This window comes from Meles meles, chromosome 20, assembly GCF_922984935.1.
Source record: "Meles meles chromosome 20, mMelMel3.1 paternal haplotype, whole genome shotgun sequence".
Classification (NCBI taxonomy): domain Eukaryota; kingdom Metazoa; phylum Chordata; class Mammalia; order Carnivora; family Mustelidae; genus Meles; species Meles meles.
This window is the reverse complement of record NC_060085.1, coordinates 54,657,897-54,675,764: the sequence shown is the minus strand read 5'-3', so window position 1 is coordinate 54,675,764 and position 17,868 is coordinate 54,657,897.

The following is a 17,868-nucleotide window of genomic DNA, read 5'->3' as shown; positions in this document are numbered from 1 at the left end:
ATCTTTTATATGTATGTAATATCTGTAGCCAGGTGTTTTTTGTTTGGGGACTAGTCATTTTTAGAACTTCTTGTTCAGTTTCCTAAGGATATGTTAGTGCCCCCAAGGATGGCCATCAGGTAAAGGTGAATAATAGTGAAAAAAAAAAAACAACTGTAATTAAAACCAATTTTGCTATTTACTTGTTCTGTCATAAGGTTCTATGGGAGGGAACAGTACATTTCTTATTTATTTGTCCCCTGAATTCAAAATAATGTATTGACTTTTTCTTTTTCCCCTTGGGTATATATCTTCTTTCATTTCCTTCCCAGTCCATCTAAAATGTAGATGGTTTAAAGAGAAAATTTACCTACATATTCAATTCCTTATCACCTCCTCCTGAAACAGGCACTTATTTACTTAATAAACACTGTAAAAAGGGAAGCATTTTTGAATCTCTTACAGAATTATATTTGCACTTAGTAGACTTTTTTCTTAGTCACTGTCTTATTTTAAAATAAAATACCTGAAAAAAATGTGGGTAGCTAGCAATTTTTGAGTGCTTAACCATTTATCAGGCACTGTTGAAACATATAACAAATGGCTTCAATCGTTTAAATCCCCCAAACCAAGGAGGTAGGCAGTATTATTATCCCCACTGTAGAGATGAGAAACTGAGGCTCAGTTACATTAGTATGTTAACTTTGTCATTTGGTAAATTTGCCACGATTAATGGATGACTATTGATCTATTGTTATTAAAGACTATATACATCATTCAGATTTCCTTAGTTTTTACCTAATGTCCCTTTTCTATTCTAGGATTTTGCCCAGGACATCACATTACATTCAGTCCTCAGGTCTCCTTGGGTCAAATAGACTTTCTTTGTTTTTGATGACCTTGACAGTTCTGAAGAGTACTACTCAGATATTTTGTAGAATGTGTCTCAGTTGGGATTTGTCTGATGTTTTACTCATCTTTAGACTAGATATGGGTTTTGGGGAGAAAGACCATGAGGTAAAGTGGCATTCTCAACATACAATGTCAGCCGTGTTTGTCAGCTTTCTCCCCCCTATAGTGACTCCCCCACCCCCTTTCTATAGTACACTCTTTGGAAGGAAATCACTATTCCCCACCCACTCTTACTGGGTAGAGAGTTATAATTGAGCTATTATTATAATAACAGCTTTATTGGAATATAATTCATACACCTTACAATTAATCTATTTAAAGTGTACAATTCAGTGGTTCTCAATGTTATTGTCAGAGTTGTGCAAACATCACCACAACCAATTTTAAAACATTCTTATCTCTCCCAAAAGAAACCCCATACCTATTAATAGTCATTTCCCCTTTTTCCTCACCTCTCCCCCGCCCCCGGCTGTGGCAACCTTCTCTACTTCTGTCTTTATAGATTTGCCTGTTCTGAACATTTCTTATTAATGGAGCCACGGTGTTTTGTGACTAGCTTCTTTCACTTACCAAAATGGTTTTGAGACACATCTATGTTGTAGTATGTACTTCATTGCTCTTTATTGCTGAATAATATTCTATTGTATGGATATACCATTAGCTGATGGACATTTGGATTGCTTTCCTTTTTCGCCTACTACAAACAATGTTAGTATTCACATTTGTGCACAAGTTTTTGTGTGGATATGTGTTTTCATTTTTCTTGGCTAAATACCTAGGAGAAAAGTCGCTGGGTATAATTTAGCTATTTTTAAAATAAGAAAAACATGGCTGACAAGGCTGTGGGCTGGCCTTGCTTTCAGTTATCTACATGGGCTGAAAAAAAGGAGCTGATTGCCCTATAAAGCCATAATACAAGGCCCCACCTCTGATCCGTTGGCAGGTAACCAAACTGTAAGCCTGTTGACTAAGATGAAAGAAAACAGCTTCATAAAATCCTGCCCACACTTCCCACTCTATAAACCTATGGCAAATAACACAGTTTATATGCACTGAAAAAAAATACAGATCCCATATAATCACGAGTTTCTGTTAAAAAGTTATGATGAGAAAGCTCTTCTCCTCCTCTGTCTAAATGTCCTTTAGGATGCATGGAGTAGGTAATTTATCTAAATCCACTTTTTGAAATTCTTGTATATTGCTGTCACTGTCATTGTTAGGACTAAGTATTACTTATCAAGAAAACAGGTACTAAGCAAGGAGCAGTAGCCAGTACTTTCTAGTATAAGGGACATATGCATCGTTTTAAGGAAGTATTTGGTGGCAGGAAAAAAAAAAATACATGCTTACACAGCTTTAAGCACAGATACTTCTACAGTGGAGAATGGGGGTGGGGGAGAGAAGAGGAGCAGAAAACCTAACGTCTAGACTGCCACTCCTTCCCATTAGCCACTCATGGTAGGAACTAATTCAGGTAAACAGCAATTTTAGAAAGTCAAAAGATACTTGATCATATTCCTATCCTTGGTGGGAAGAAATGAAACCCAGGAGGTTTGTAACAGATAGCATTATATTATTCTCTGAAAAATAAGCAGCCCAGGGGCGCCTGGGTGGCTCAGTCATTAAGCATCTGCCTTTGGCTCAGGTCATGATCCCAGACTGGGGATTGAGCCCCGCATCTGGCTAACTGTTCGGCGGGAAGCCTGCTTCTCCTGGTCACACTCTGCCTGTTTGTGTTCCCTCTCTCACTGTCTCTCTCTCTGTGTCAAATAAATAAATAAAATCTTAAAAAAAAAAAAAGCAGCCTATCAGTGCTTCCAGATAAATGCCTTTAACCATATTCATTAATCCTTTGAAATACAATCACCAAAACTAAGCAGGAGACTTAGGGCTAGTCCTTTAGCAGAGAATAAGAAAGGGGGAAACAAGTCTGTTTTTAACGAATAATGAAACACCAGAAGACAGTGGTCCACACAAACTTGTCGTGTCTTCTTTTTCTTTTGTTCCTTGTTCCCTCCCCAAGGATATATGATAGGGTCCCACACAAATGGAGGAAAATAACTGTTGGCTGATTCTAACTGATTTACTTCTGTATCTACCTCTAGAATTTTGCTGACTCCTGATTGAAAAGATACTTATTAAGCAATCTGTGAAAATGCAAGTGATAGTCTGGTCCCGTATGTCAGGTATGCATTAGATTAGGGTGTTATACAAGAGAAAGTGACGGAAGATTGCTTTTTTAAAGTATGTGATCATGGTCACACACCTAAAATAAAGTCCTTAAAATAAGCTAGATTAGTATGTGGTTTAAAATAAGGAATCTTTGGCTAGTATTCATGCGGCAAAATCTGAGGGAAAAGTTTACCTGGGGAAGAAGGGTAGAAACTCTTCTCCTGGGGACATTTCTAAACAGACTAGACGTGCCTCCGCTTGGAATGATGTAGATCAGAGCTGCTGTGCAGGGAATGTGTCTCAGGAGTGTAGAGATAATGATCATCTCAGCCGTAAGGGAAGCTGGGCAGGGCTTGGTGCCTGCAGAGACCCAAGACGGATCATCTTTGTCCACAAGCGTCCTCATGGATATACCCTTGACTGCCATATAAATGCCATTTTCTACGTGCTCCAAAATGTGAAAAAGGTTGAGAAGCCCATATTTAGGTGAAGCTTGCCAGAGGTTGACCTACATGATTATTCAGTAAGGATTAAGGATATAATTCTTCAACATTCCTTCTCATGAAAATAAACAATGATGTAATAATTGCCAGTCATTTTTTAAATTTAGCTTTAGAATTTGAGTTTGTATTTATTCATTTATTTGATTGTTCGCTTATTTATTTAGACTTTGTCTTTAAAGGAATATATGGCTACTTCGTAGGGAGCAGGACCGAAGTGTTTTAGCAGGCATTACGGACTCAGCATGAAGTAGCTCTAGCCAGGACTCAGAAAGTTTCAGGGCATTTATGGTTTACTAAATTAGTGCGATTCTTGGTGTCTAGGTTCTGGTGACTGGGGTTCCACCTTATTTCTCTGCCTGAGTTTGTGTCTTGGTGTTTTGCCTGATATCCCAGGACCTCCCAGATTTTAGGCCCTGTCTTGTTCTTACAAGTCTCTCCTCCAAAAGAATGAATGTCTTTGCTCCTGAAATCAAGATCACAGCATTCCAGGAACAAAACAAAACAAAACCAAAAAAAAAAAAAAAAAAAAAACCAACAACAAGAACAAAAACCCCCAGCATCTGTAGATAAACACAATCGCAGAGATTGCAAGTAGTTCAGCATGACTAAAAAGAAGTGGAAAGATTTGAGAAGAGTAAAAAATAAAATGAGGTAAGTAGGGAACGTATCATTAAAAACCTTATATGTCATTGTAGAGGTATAAAATATGATCCTGTCCTCCTGAGGACATAATGTGGTTATAGAGACATTATGTATGGGGTATGTCAATATAATACATTTTTTAAATCTACTGGGTTATAAAAGAATGCATGCTCATTAAAGAACATTTGGAAAAGATAACGAAATTTAAAGAATAAGATGAAGATTACCTATTATCTCATAACCCAGATAGTCACTGATGATATTTTGGTGTATTTCTTTCCAGGCTTATTTTATGTGTATGATACAGTGCTATTTAGCATAAGTAGAATAGTCTACTTCTTTCAATTAATGTTATATTTTGTACTTTTCCCATGCTGCTAAAATTCCTCCAAAATGCAATTTTAATGATTGCTGACTATTTCCTCTTAAGTCATACAATTTATTTAGGCATTCCTCTAATATTTGACATAAGGTTGCTTTTGATTTTTTTCTTCTTTTAAGTAATAGTGCAATAAATATTCTTGTACATAAATCGTTATATTCCTCTCTGGTCATTTCCTTGGGATGGTTTCCTGTCAGTAGAATGTCTAGGTCAGAACAAAAACTTCAAATTTTTCTGCCTAAGTATTTTCTTTTCTTTTTTATGATTTTATTTATTTATTTGTCAGAGAGAGAAAGAGGGAGGGAGAACACAAGCAGGCAGAGCAGCAGGCAGAGGCAGAGAGAGAAGCGGGCTCCCCGCTGAGCAAGGAGCCCGATGTGGGACTCAATCCCAGGACTCTCGGATCATGACCTGAGCCGAAGGCAGCGGCTTAAACAACTGAGCCACCCAGGCATCCCCTGCCTAAATATTTTCAAATTACATTCTACCAAGGTTGTATTCATTTTTATTTATATCAGTGTATCTCATTATACTCTTCACAACACTTAGAATAAAATTATTTTTTACCTTTATGAATTTGATAAGCAAATAATGATATTTTCTTTTTCTTTGAATGCATTTGGTAACTAATAAGGTGAATTTTTTTTTTTTTAAGATTTTGTTTATTTATTTGACTGATGGAGATCACAAGTAGGCAGAGAGGCAGGCAGAAAGAGAGAGAGGAGGAAGCAGGCTCCCTGCTAAGCAGAGAGCCCTGGGATCATGACCTGAGCCGAAGGCAGAGGCTTTAACCCACTGAGCCACCCAGGTGCCATGTGAATGTTATTTATTTATTTATTTATTTATTTTTAAGATTTTATTTATTTATTTGATAGAGAGAGATCACAAGTAGGCAGAGAGGCAGGCAGAGAAAGAGAGAGGAGGAAGCAGGCTCCCTGCCAAGCAGAGAGCCCGATGCGGGACTTGATCCCAGGACCCTGAGATCATGACCTGAGCCGAAGGCAGAGGCTTAAACCACTGAGCCACCCAGGCGCCCCGTGAATGTTATTTTTAATGGTCATTTGTATTTTCTTTCCTTAAGTGATTTGTCAATGCTATTTTCTGATTTTCCTATTGAAATGTTAGTGTAAGACTATTAATATAAATTCACAAGTGACCTTTCTGTGTATGGACATAAGTTGGGTATTTAAGTAGAAGATATTTAAGTATATTTAAGTAGAAGATATTGTAAAACAACAACAACAAACGTCACTCTCTGGAAACTTAATTTAGAAATAACTTAGGGGAGGCTCAGTCGCTCAGTTGGTTGAGTGTCTGAGTCTTGATCTCAGCTCAGGTCTTGATCTCAGGGTCATGAGTTCAACCCCCATGTTGGACTCCACACTAGATGTGGAACCTAGCTAAGAAAATAAATTAAAAAAAATCTTGGAAATAATTACATTTCTTCACACTCTTCTTATTGATATCAAAGTTAAGCTAAAAATGGACAGATAACCTTTAGGAAAATGCCACTCACTAACCTAAATAGAATTGTCTGCTCTAATTATGTTGGTATTGTAGTTATGTCTCTTTCCTCAAGGACTGAAAATAATCAAATGTATTTTGTTTAAAAGATTTTATCTTCCATCTTCCTCTGGGCTGTGGGCTGCTTTTAGGAGTAACTATATAGAAGTAGCAATGATGGCCCCAAAAGATTTTTTTTTTTAAAGAAGACTGAGTTAAAACATTCAAATAATAATTTGAGGGCACAATTTACTATTAGAAAACTTCAGTGCAAATAATCTTCTGTACTTAATCCAATGCATTCACAACTGAGAGGATATGTACAATATGAATTTGGAAAATCTTTAAATGATAGTCAAAATACAGGACCACCACAGAACTTTCCTCCTTTAAATTAAGCCAAATACAAAAAATGAAGTGAAAAGAGCAAAGGATATATAATTGATGCTGAAACCACGCAAGGGTGTCCATCTTATTCTACAAACTTCAAGAATATCAACCCTATATAACACAAATTTTATCAAATTATAAGGTGATAACATGAAATAGACTCCTGACTTTCTCTCTCAAGAGAGAAACACAGTGAGGCAATCAGTAGACCGATAAACTTCTGGAAGACGTCACTGAGGTTTGGTGATATGAATGGGGAGGTAAATAAAACGTAGAGAACTTCTAACTTGAAGCCCCACCTTCTAACCTCAGATAAATAGTATGCATCTAATTTAGAAAAACAAGTAGAATTTGCCTCTTTTCGTTTTGGTTAAAGTGAAAGAACATTTTATTTGTTTGTTTGTTTTTGGTTTTGTTTAAGTAGCAAATAAAGTCCCTGGATGGCAGGTGAGAAGGAGAACATGTCACACAAACCTTGAAAATTGAAACACCCGATGCTTGTACTTTCAATACACCAGCTCGATGACCCTGAAACAGGGGAACATAGTGAAACTCAAGAGAACCTCAGTGCTCCAACTATTTGTCTGCAAGAATAGACTCTCATCCCCCAACTCAGGAGAATGGACTTGTTATGCAGGCAGGGTTCATTAAAGAGAGATGATAAAGTTCCATGATCTCCATCTCCCCAAGTCACTAACTCCCCAGCCCCTTCCTGCTCCCACAAGCAAGTAAAGGATGGAAGAAAATGACAGCCCATTAACATGAGGCCTTAAACTCCTGCTCTAGGGGAGGACTCAAATATTACTCAAGACTCAAATATTGTAAGATCTGGAGTCAAGGATAATTTGCCACATTTTGCGGGGCGGGGCAGGGGGTGTGTGCAAAAGGATAGGATAGGATTGCCAAGCCAAAGATGAGTTGGCAAACAAGCTGAAATGGGACCTGTGCAAAACTTGTTAGTCTTCCTTCCGTAGGTCCCCAAAGGGAAGAAATGCGGTGAAAAATCCAAACCAGAAGACATGTTACAGTGGAAGGAGAATAAATGTTTAGACACTATATTCTTCACACTCTTGAGGAAATTAAGGAGAATGTGAAATAGCAAAATGACAGAATAAGTTCTGTCAGAACTTATTCTGTCATTTTGCTGGATATGCAGGGCACCTGGGAGGCTCAGTCAGTTGGGCGTCTGACTACTGCTGTTCACTCAGGTCATGATCTCAGGGCTGTGAGATCGAGCTCCATGTTGGGCTTCTTGCTGGGCATGAAGCCTGCTTAAGATTCTCTCTCTCCCTCTCAAAGAAAAATAAATAAATAAATAAATAAATAAATAAATAAATAGAAGGAGCTGGAAATGTCAACAAAAGGAACTGAGAAGAAAACAATGCAGTCCCAGAACAAAGAAATATGTTAGAAATAAAAAGGCACAGAATGAGCATGTGGAAAATCAAGTCAAAGATATATTCAGGAGCAGAAATATTTCTGAAATGATTAGTTCAATTTGCATATTAAAGGTTTCAGGGGGTAAAAAACAGAAAATATTTGACACCAATGCTGCTGGTGAAACAGCTGAGGGAAAATTCTTATAGGCTTCCCAGAAAAGGGATCAAACCGCCCACACAGGGAAAAGGAGTTAAACTGACTTGAGACTTCTCTGGAATATTTATCTGAAAACTGAAGCAACATCTAAATGTTTTGAGAGATAAGGGACGTGACTGAAAAATTCTGTATCTAGTGTCATTTAGGCAACAGATACGTACAGGCAATGTACAAACAACAGGTGTATCAGATAAGCAAGGATTCTGGAGATAGACCATTTCTTGAAGTCTACTTGATGATACAATTCAATCAACAAAGAACTGAAATAAAACGAAAACCTGTAATGCTGAGTCACAGAGTATGCCTATTTTCAGCTCTACTGACAATTACCAAAATGCTCTTCAAAGTGGTCCTTTGCATTTGTAATGTAGCAAGCATACACAGTATGAACTTTCCCACCTGCTTGCCAACACTTAGTATTGTCAGATTTTAAAATTGTTTCCAATCGGATATGCACAGAATGGTATCTCATTACTGTTTTATTTTGCATTTTTCTGGTGCGAAACTTGATTGCTCTCCAAAGTAGCTATGCCAACTTTCATTCCCATTAACAATATATTAGCCTTTATTTTGCTCCACATCTTTGCCCACACTTGACACGTGGGGAACGAGGATGTCATCAGTTGGCCTAATGTAGCCTGCAAATTTGATAATACCTCCTTTAACCATTTGTGTAAATACTGCTAGGCCCTCTCATACAGACTTCCTGTTATAATACATACCATGGCCTCCTGTGTTCTTTCAGCAATGTACTGTGGCGGTTTCCACAATCCTCCTTCCATCTACCCCTTATCAGTCACAAAGTCTGTGAAGGAATTGTGTAGGAAAACTAGACCTTCTTTTGTCACATCATTTATCTAAAGTCAGCAAAGGTTTAATGGAGTATCAAGTTGAAAATCCTGGAATTTTCTTCCCCTTGATACAGCGGACCATCCAACAGAGCTTCCTTTTTCCTCCATTATGTCCCTGTTTGATAGACATACTACCCCAAAACTGACTGTGGTTTCACAAAAATATGAATATTTATAAATAAACTATCAATTCCACCAAATTGCTTAATTTCCAGTTAATGGAATCATAAAATAGAGTTTCCTTAGATACATAAGTAATGTTTTATTGGACAAATCCCTCTGAGATAGGTCAAGCTGCACCATAGGCAGATTATATTTTATAGTAACTCTCCAGTTTTATTACCATATAGAGTAATCTATATGGTAATCTATACCTTAGTTCATCATTGTAACTTAAGTTTGTCTGTATTTCTGTCAAAAACACATTTTCTCCTGCTGAGGGTCTTAATGATAACCCAGCACGAATATCTAGGAAATAAGCACCTGGTATGGGTCTGACACGTATGGGGCTTCTAACATTAGTTGTTGAACATGTGAAAATTAAGTTCTGTTCTCTCTTTCATTTTTTTTTTTTTAGAGAGGGAGAGGGTGGGGAGAAGCAGAGGGAGTAAGAGGGAGAATCCCAAGTAGGCTCCATGCCAAGCACAGAGCCCGAAGCAGGGCTTGACCTCACAACCCTAAGATTGTGACCTTAGCTGAATCAAGAGTTAGACACTTAATAACTGAGACACCAAGACACCCCCTCTTCTTAAATTGACGTATAATTAAAATATAGTGTTATATTTTCAAGTGTACAACATAGTGATTTGACAATTCTATACATTACTCAAGGCTCGCTATGATAAGTATAGTTTATTCACCAGTCAATGTTATTACAATATTATTGACTATATTCCCTATGCTATACTTTTCATCTCTGGGATTTATTTTTTTAATAACTGGAAGATTGTCCCTCTTGAAGATCTGTTTTATGATTCAATTTCCTATTAAATCCATCCCTGCATCCCATGTTATATTTAAACTGTCATTTTAAATGGTGAAGTATAGACATTTGTATCATATCCATGTTATGTTCTTCAGTGGGTCATCTTAAAATTGTTCCATTTTTCTAGGTTAATCTTGCAAAAGTATGTGGGTCAGTACAGATGAGATAAATTTTACATACTATATAAAGAAATAGGATGTAAATGGCTTCTCTTAATACCCTTCCCTGAGCAGCTACATCACATCCTCCCCCACACTAATCCTTTAGGATCCTGTCTTTCCCTTGATCACAAAACAAGCTTATATGTGCAGAACTCACACCCAACATCCATTTCCACTTAAATTGGAAAGGATTAAGTGCAGGTGACGAGAGTGCTAATTCTAATCTTGGACTTTGCTTTTCTCATCCTATTTCAAATTTTTGTCTATATTCTAGTTAACAAGGTGGATCAAATCATAGCTTTAACTCTGTTGCTCTGTGAAACATCATCAAAATGACAGAACAGGAATTTTATTTATTTATTTTTTTAAATTTTCCAGAGGTACACAAGTATATTTTCATATATCTTACATCACATCCCTCATTTTGAAGTGATTTTGTCTGAAAGTATGAATAAACAAGGTCAGAGTAGAACTTGTAGGAATAGTGACTTCATGCTGAGATCTCCATTACACTTTAAGCTTCTTGATTGTAGAACTGTGTCTTTTTTTTAAATTTTTTATTTATTTCTTATTTTTTTATAACCATATAATGTATTTTTATCCCCAGGGGTACAGGTCTGTGAATCGCCAGGTTTACACACTTCACAGCACTCACCATAGCACATACTCTCCCCAGTGTCCATAACCCCCCTCCCCCTCTCCCAACCCCCCCTCCCCCCAGCAACCCTGGGTTTGTTTTCTGAGATTAAGAGTCACTTATGGTTTGTCTCCCTCCCAATCCCATCTTATTTCATTTATTCTCCTATCTCCCTAGCCCCCCATGTTGCATCTCCACGTCCTCATATCAGCGAGATCATATGATAGTTGTCTTTCTCCGATTGACTTATTTCACTAAGCATGATACCCTCTAGTTCCATCCATGTCGTCGCAAATGGCAAGATTTCATTTCTTTTGATGGCTGCATAGTATTCCATTGTGTATATATACCACATCTTCTTTATCCATTCATCTGTTGATGGACATCTAGGTTCTTTCCATAGTTTGGCTATTGTAGACTGCTGCTATAAACATTCGAGTGCACGTGCCCCTTCAGGTCACTACGTTTTTATCTTTAGGGTAAATACCCAGTAGGGCAATTGCTGGGTCATAGGGTAGTTCTATTTTCAACATTTTGAGGAACCTCCATGCTGTTTTCCAGAGTGGTTGCACGAGCTTGCATTCCCACCAACAGTGTAGGAGGGTTCCCCTTTTTCCGCATCCTCACCAGCATCTGTCATTTCCTGACTTGTTAATTTTAGCCATTCTGACTGGTGTGAGGTGATATCTCATTGTGGTTTTGATTTGTATTTCCCTGATGCCAAGTGATGTGGAGCTCTTTTTCATGTGTAGAACAGGAATTTTAAATGGCATAAACTCACTAGAGACAGGAAATGATAACAGATGGAAGATTCCACAAATTTCAAAGAGATGGAAAGTAGAAGAACCTATCATAACTGACTTAATAGAGTGGAGAAAGCTAAAACCTAAGTCTACAGAAGGCAGAATGCAATGAGAAGAGAGTTAATTCATTCTACAGAACAGTAAAAATTTCAGGAATTGGAGACATCAGGTAGCCCTTGGGATGGAGAGGATTGAGCACTGGTTGAGAATCTGTACCAAGAGCATTTAGTTCCCCCCCATCTACTCCATTACTCCACCCAGTTAGGTGATTACTCCTCTCTTACCCTGTATAAGAATAGAAATTTATTCCTTGAAGAAACTGAAAGAGAGAGAGGCATAATGGAGGGTGTGGGTGGACACTGTGCAAGAGTTCCTCCGTATGCTCCAGTATTCAAGCTTGTATCTTCTTCTTGCCCCCCAAAAGTCTTCCAACTCCCTCCCTTCCTCTACAACCACAATTTTCCCCAACCAGAGACTGAATGATTCTCCCCTGGAGAAACTGCCTCAAGAGAAAACAAATCTAGACCCTGACATTTGGAGACATCTCAGTGAAACAAATGGGTCGTATCGAATCACATCACAGTGAAGCCCACCAGTCAACAAACCCTACCCATGCCTCACTCTTTTTTTTCTTTTAAGATTTTATTGATTTATTTGACAGAGAGAGACACAGCGAGAGAGAACACAAGCAGGGGGAGTGGGAGAGGGAGAAGCAGGCTTCCCACTGAACAGGGAGCCCAATGAGGCCTTGAACCCAAGACCCTGGGGTCATGACCTGAGCAAAGGCAGAGGCTTTAACCCACTGAGCCACCCAGGTGCACCTCCCCCACCCCCACCCCACAATGCTTCACTCTTAAGGAGAATCTGTCAAAGATCACTAAACATTTGAGGAACACCTCCACCATGACAGCACACAAATAATAATTTAATAATTCGCTTTGAGTAATAATAAAAAAAAATCTGATTTCAATAAGCTGAAAAAAAAAACTCAGAGAAAAGAAACAGAAACAATGCAGGGAGCAGAAAATAGGTTCAGTAAAGTTCTAAAAGGCAGAAGAGTATATACTACATTTAAGAAATAAAAACAATCAGAAATAAGAAAGAGTTCTCAAAAATTAAAAATGTGATATCTAAAATTAAAAACAGTCAATATAAGGATCAGGAGACAAAGTTGAAAAACTGTCCCAGAAAGTAGAATTAAAAAACCAAAAGGGGAAAAACAAAAGAGAAAAGGTAGGAAAATTAGAGGATCATGTCAGAATTTGAAAAATAGGAATTCTAGAAAAAGAGAGTAGGGGCAGTAATGAATTATAAACCGTTATAAAAAAAAAAGAAATCCATGAGTAGTCCATATCAAGAATAGAGAGGATAGACAGACAGATGATAGATAGATGACAGAAGAATGGATAGATGGCTGGATAGGTGGATGGATAGATGGGAAGGGAAAAGAAGGTTTTTTTGGTAGAATGTGGAATGCTTACTGACAAATGTGAAGGGAGTGCTGGAGGTAAGTCATCATTTGTAACAATCAAAGTAAAGATTGTTTTAGGAAAGAATTATCAATGGTTGCAAAACCTAGGGGAAAATTGCAATGAAGAGAACATTAACATTGTCTTAAAGTGTCTTCCCACAGAGTACCTACAGGAAGGGGGGAAAATAAACTATCTAATGGGGAAAAAATTAACTAGCACCTCAACCGAAAGACCAAAATTAACATCACCAATGAGGGGCGGATGGACACTGGATGCCTCCAAATGGATGCCCTTAAAAAGGACACAAGACCAGGAATTCTGACTAGGAATGCATAACTTGAATCTAACCAGGAAGAAACAACAAGAAACCAAAATGAGGAACATCCTATTTAAATAGAAGGGAGGGGGCTTTATTTATTTTATTTTATTCTTTTTTGTTTTTTCATAGAGAGGGGGAGGGCAGAGGAAGGGGGAGAGAGAGAATCTTAACAGGCACCGTGCCCACCCAGCTCGAAGCCTAACATGGGGCTCAATCTCATGACCCTGTGATCATTACCTGAGTTGAAACCAAGAGTAGGCCTCTTAACCCACTTGAGCCACTCAGGCACTTGGGGCATTGTAAAAGACAAAGATGGGCTGTGGAAATTTTCCAGATTAAAGAAGATCGATGACATCTAAATGTAATACCTGATCTTAGATTGGATCCTATAACAGAGGGGAAAAAAAATATTAAAAACATTTCTGGATCAACTGACAAAATTGATCTGTTGGAATATGGATGGTAGATTGTTGTGTCAATGTTAAATTTATCAAAGTTGTTGATGGAACACATATACATCTTGTGTATGTGTGTGCACAAATGGGGCAAAATGTTAAGAATAGGAGAATCCGGGGAAAATTATAATATATGATTACACCCAAGTAATCTTGAAGCTATTTGCAAATAAAAAGTTAAATTAAAACTGCTTCCCTCTCCCTTTTCCTTTGGAAGTGACTAGATGATGTAACTCTAAGAAAGGTGCAAAACAGATCAATTACAAGGAAGACAAAAATCCAGGAGACTGGGGAACCAACACTGCAGAAAGGGAGAACAATTCTCAGGATGGTGGTAAAGGTGAGATTGACAGCTTTGCAGGAAACGGAAAAGAACAATTAATCCCACCTGGAGTGGGAGGATGGAGAAATTCCAGAAACATGTCTCCCGGATTCCCCCAAAACAAAACCAATAGATCACCTGATGTGGCTGTGTTAAAAAGAGTTTTATAATTCTTTTGAAGGGTTTGATAAAAATTGGCAGTAGTAAAAAAAGGGGGGGGATGGGGGGCATTTATTAACTCTAGGGGAAAATAACCATACAGAAAAAGAAATGTAAATACTATGCTATTGGCTTATTCATGAATAATATGTATATGGTAATAATAATGTAAACACAGAATGTTCATTTACCCAGAACTTGCAATAGAACTACTGTTAGGAAAGGAAAGAAGGAAAGAAAGGACAAGGGGTGGGGGGCAGATCGGGAAGAATGGTAAACTCACAGCTTCCATAGGTGCAAGTTAGATAATACACAAGGTGACTAATAAAGAAAAAGCAACATTTGCAAATCATTTAGAAATCTGGAGAGAACTCTCAGAAGAAACAGAAAGAGCAGAAGAAATTGGTAAAAGACATTGTATCTGAGAAGAAGAACTTAGAAATTTTGGTGTGAGGAAGTGTATTGTAGTTTTTGGGGGGAAGGGCATTCTCTTTTTGTTTGTAATAAGCTGTGTAATACTATTAGTTCACTTAGTGCATGTACTGTTTGAATAAAGGAGAACATTTTAAAATTCCAAACATCTGCTTATTATGATGACTAACAATATATTTATTTTACATTTCTTTTTTCGATAGCACTAGGATACAAGTAAAGCAAAGGGGAGCTGCCCATTAGAAAGGTTTGGTTGTTATATTCATGATAAAATTTAGTTTATGTTAATTTTTTAAAGCTGTGCATGTGTGTGTCTTTGTGTGTGATGTGTGTTGGTTTGGAAGGGGAGAGGAAAAAGAAGAATGGGTTTTGAACAACTTAGGTATTTATGGAAGGAGAGAAGGAACCTGTATTTATTACAGGTGCTAGAATCTTCTCAAGCTCAAGAAATAATCATGATCCAAGGGGAGTTTAATGCTTAAAAATAAGAAAAGGAAGAGGTGCCTGGGTGGCTCATTCAATTGAGCGTCTGCCTTTGGGCTCAGGTCAAGATCCCAGGGTCCGGGGATCGAGTCCTGCATTGGGCTCCTTGCTTGCGGGGAGTCTGCTTCGCCCTCTGGCTCCCCTGCCAGCTTGTGCTTTTTCTCTTTCTCTTAAATAAATAAAATCTTAAAAAAAAAAAAAAAGAAAGAAAGAAAAGAAAAAGAATCACAAAGAGAGGTGCTCCCATCAAAAAGAAGGGTGTAGTCTATAATTTTAGATACAGCACAGGACGGAAAGGGGGAAACAGAAAAGATGTTTATTTGATTTTTATAAACTAAGTGCTCGATCACATAATGTGGTACAGTTGGGGAATCATTTCACCTGCAGGACAGGTGTAACAGAACAAGGCACAAGAGGAGTTTATACATGTTATATGGCTTTCAAGCTGAGATTTCCCTGGGGAAGTAGGGACGCCGAGGAGAAGAGTGTGGGTGGTACCCAATCACTCAGTCTGGTTGGTGGAAATTTCAAGGCTAAGCAGAAATATGCTGAATTTTCTTTGGCAAAAAACATGTGTTAATAATACCAGTGATTTCTTAATCCAATTTTGCAAGTACAAACAATACTGTCTATTATAAAAAGGGCTATTCAGATTTAGATTTCTTCATAGTTCCAATAAGGCAAAGATCAAATTTTTAATGTAAAAAAGGAAAAACAGAGATGTAAACCGTGAATGAGAAACTTCTAAAACTTTAGAAGCATTGTTATTGCTTTATAATTTATGGTGTTTCATACTGTAATTTTTGTAAACGGAAGTCAATATGCAAAACTGAGTTAAAATGTTATGGTTATGGAGTTTTTGTTTTTTTTTTTTTTTACTCTTGTGTCAATCTAAAATAAAGCATATGCTTTTTCAAAGGCTGGTAATGTCAATATTGATTGGGAATGCTTCTTGGTTATAAAGCCAAAATCTCATCAAAACAAGAATTTTTAAGGGGCGCATGGGTGGCTCAGTCAGTTAAGTGTCTGCCTTCGGCTCAGGTCATGATCTCAGGGTCATGGGATAGAGCCGTGCATCCAGGCTTCCTGCTCCGCAGGGAGTCTGCCTTTCCCTGCTTGTGCTCTCTCTTTTGTTCACTCTCTTTCCTAAATAAATAAATAAAATCTTTAAAAAATCATACACAGAAGAATTTTTAAGCCCATCATCTGGATGTTCCCTAACATCTAGCTATTCAGTGCCATGTAGACAAAACATACAAATAGCCTAAACACAAAGACATCTCCAGAATTTTACAGGTTGTGTCTAGATATTTGGGATGGTATATTTGGATGTTCATTGTTCTTATCTCAGGCCTCAGGAAATGGGTTGTGCAAAGTGCATCACTTTGTTTAAATCTGATTTAAGCTAGCTGGAGTTTTTGCTGAAATGAGTTATGATTACAACTCTTTGCTTTAATAACCATACACATAAGTTTGGCCATTTTATTTAGCACATCAAGCAAAAATTAAAAAAAGAAAGATTTGTTACCTTGGGGTACAACCTGGGATCAGGAGTTTGTTAAATTTATCTTAGCGCTCTGCTTGGCCTCAAGTGGACAACCTCGTAGCTGCATTTTTAAAACATAACAGAAAGCACCACCCACGTATGACTCAGTTGTCTTTTTTCTTGAACTGAGAACAGTGCAAGAATGAGTATCTTCTCGAACAATAGCATAGCCCTGGAGAGAATCAAGAGTGAGGAGCATTCCACTTTGGAGAACAGTGTGGAGATTCCTCAAGAAATTAAAAATAGAGTTTCCTGGTGCACTTGGGTGACTCAGTGGGTTAAGCCTCTGCCTTCGGCTCAGGTCATGATCTCAGGGTCCTGGGATCGAGCCCCACATCGGGCTCTCTGCTCAGCGGGGAGCCTGCTTCCTCCTCTCTCTCTGCCTGCCTCTCGCCTACTTGTGTTCTCTCTCTCTGTCAAATAAATAAATAAAATATTAAAAAAAAATAGAGTTTCCTTATAACCCTGCAATTGCACTGCTGGGTATTTACCCCAAAGATACAGATGTAGTGAAAAGAAGAGCCATCTGTACCCCAATGTTTATTGCAGCAATGGCCACGGTCGCCAAACTGTGGAAAGAACCAAGATGCCCTTCAACGGACGAATGGATAAGGAAGATGTGGTACATATACACTATGGAGTATTATGCCTCCATCAGAAAGGATGAATACCCAACTTTTGTAGCAACATGGACGGGACTGGAAGAGATTATGCTGAGTGAAATAAGTCAAGCAGAGAGAGTCAAGTATCATATGGTTTCACTTATTTGAGGAGCATAACAAAGAACATGGAGGACATGGGGAGATGGAGAGGAGAAGGGAGTTGAGGGAAATTGGAAGGAGAGATGAACCATGAGAGACTATGGACTCTGAAAAACAACCTGAGGGTTTTGAAGGGGAGGGGGGTGGGAGGTTGGGGAACCAGGTGGAGGGTAATAGAGAGGGCACGTATTGCATGGAGCACTGGGTGTGGTGCAAAAACAATGAGTACTGTTACGCTGAAAATAAATAAATATAATTAAAAAAAAAAAGAGTGAGGAGCATTTACTCTACCAGAGGAACATTACCCTAAATTCACTACTCCAGATTTGGAACTTGAGAGATGAGGGGACAGTTTAACCAAAAAGAAAGAAAGAAAGGAAGAAAGAGAAAGAGAGAGACAGAA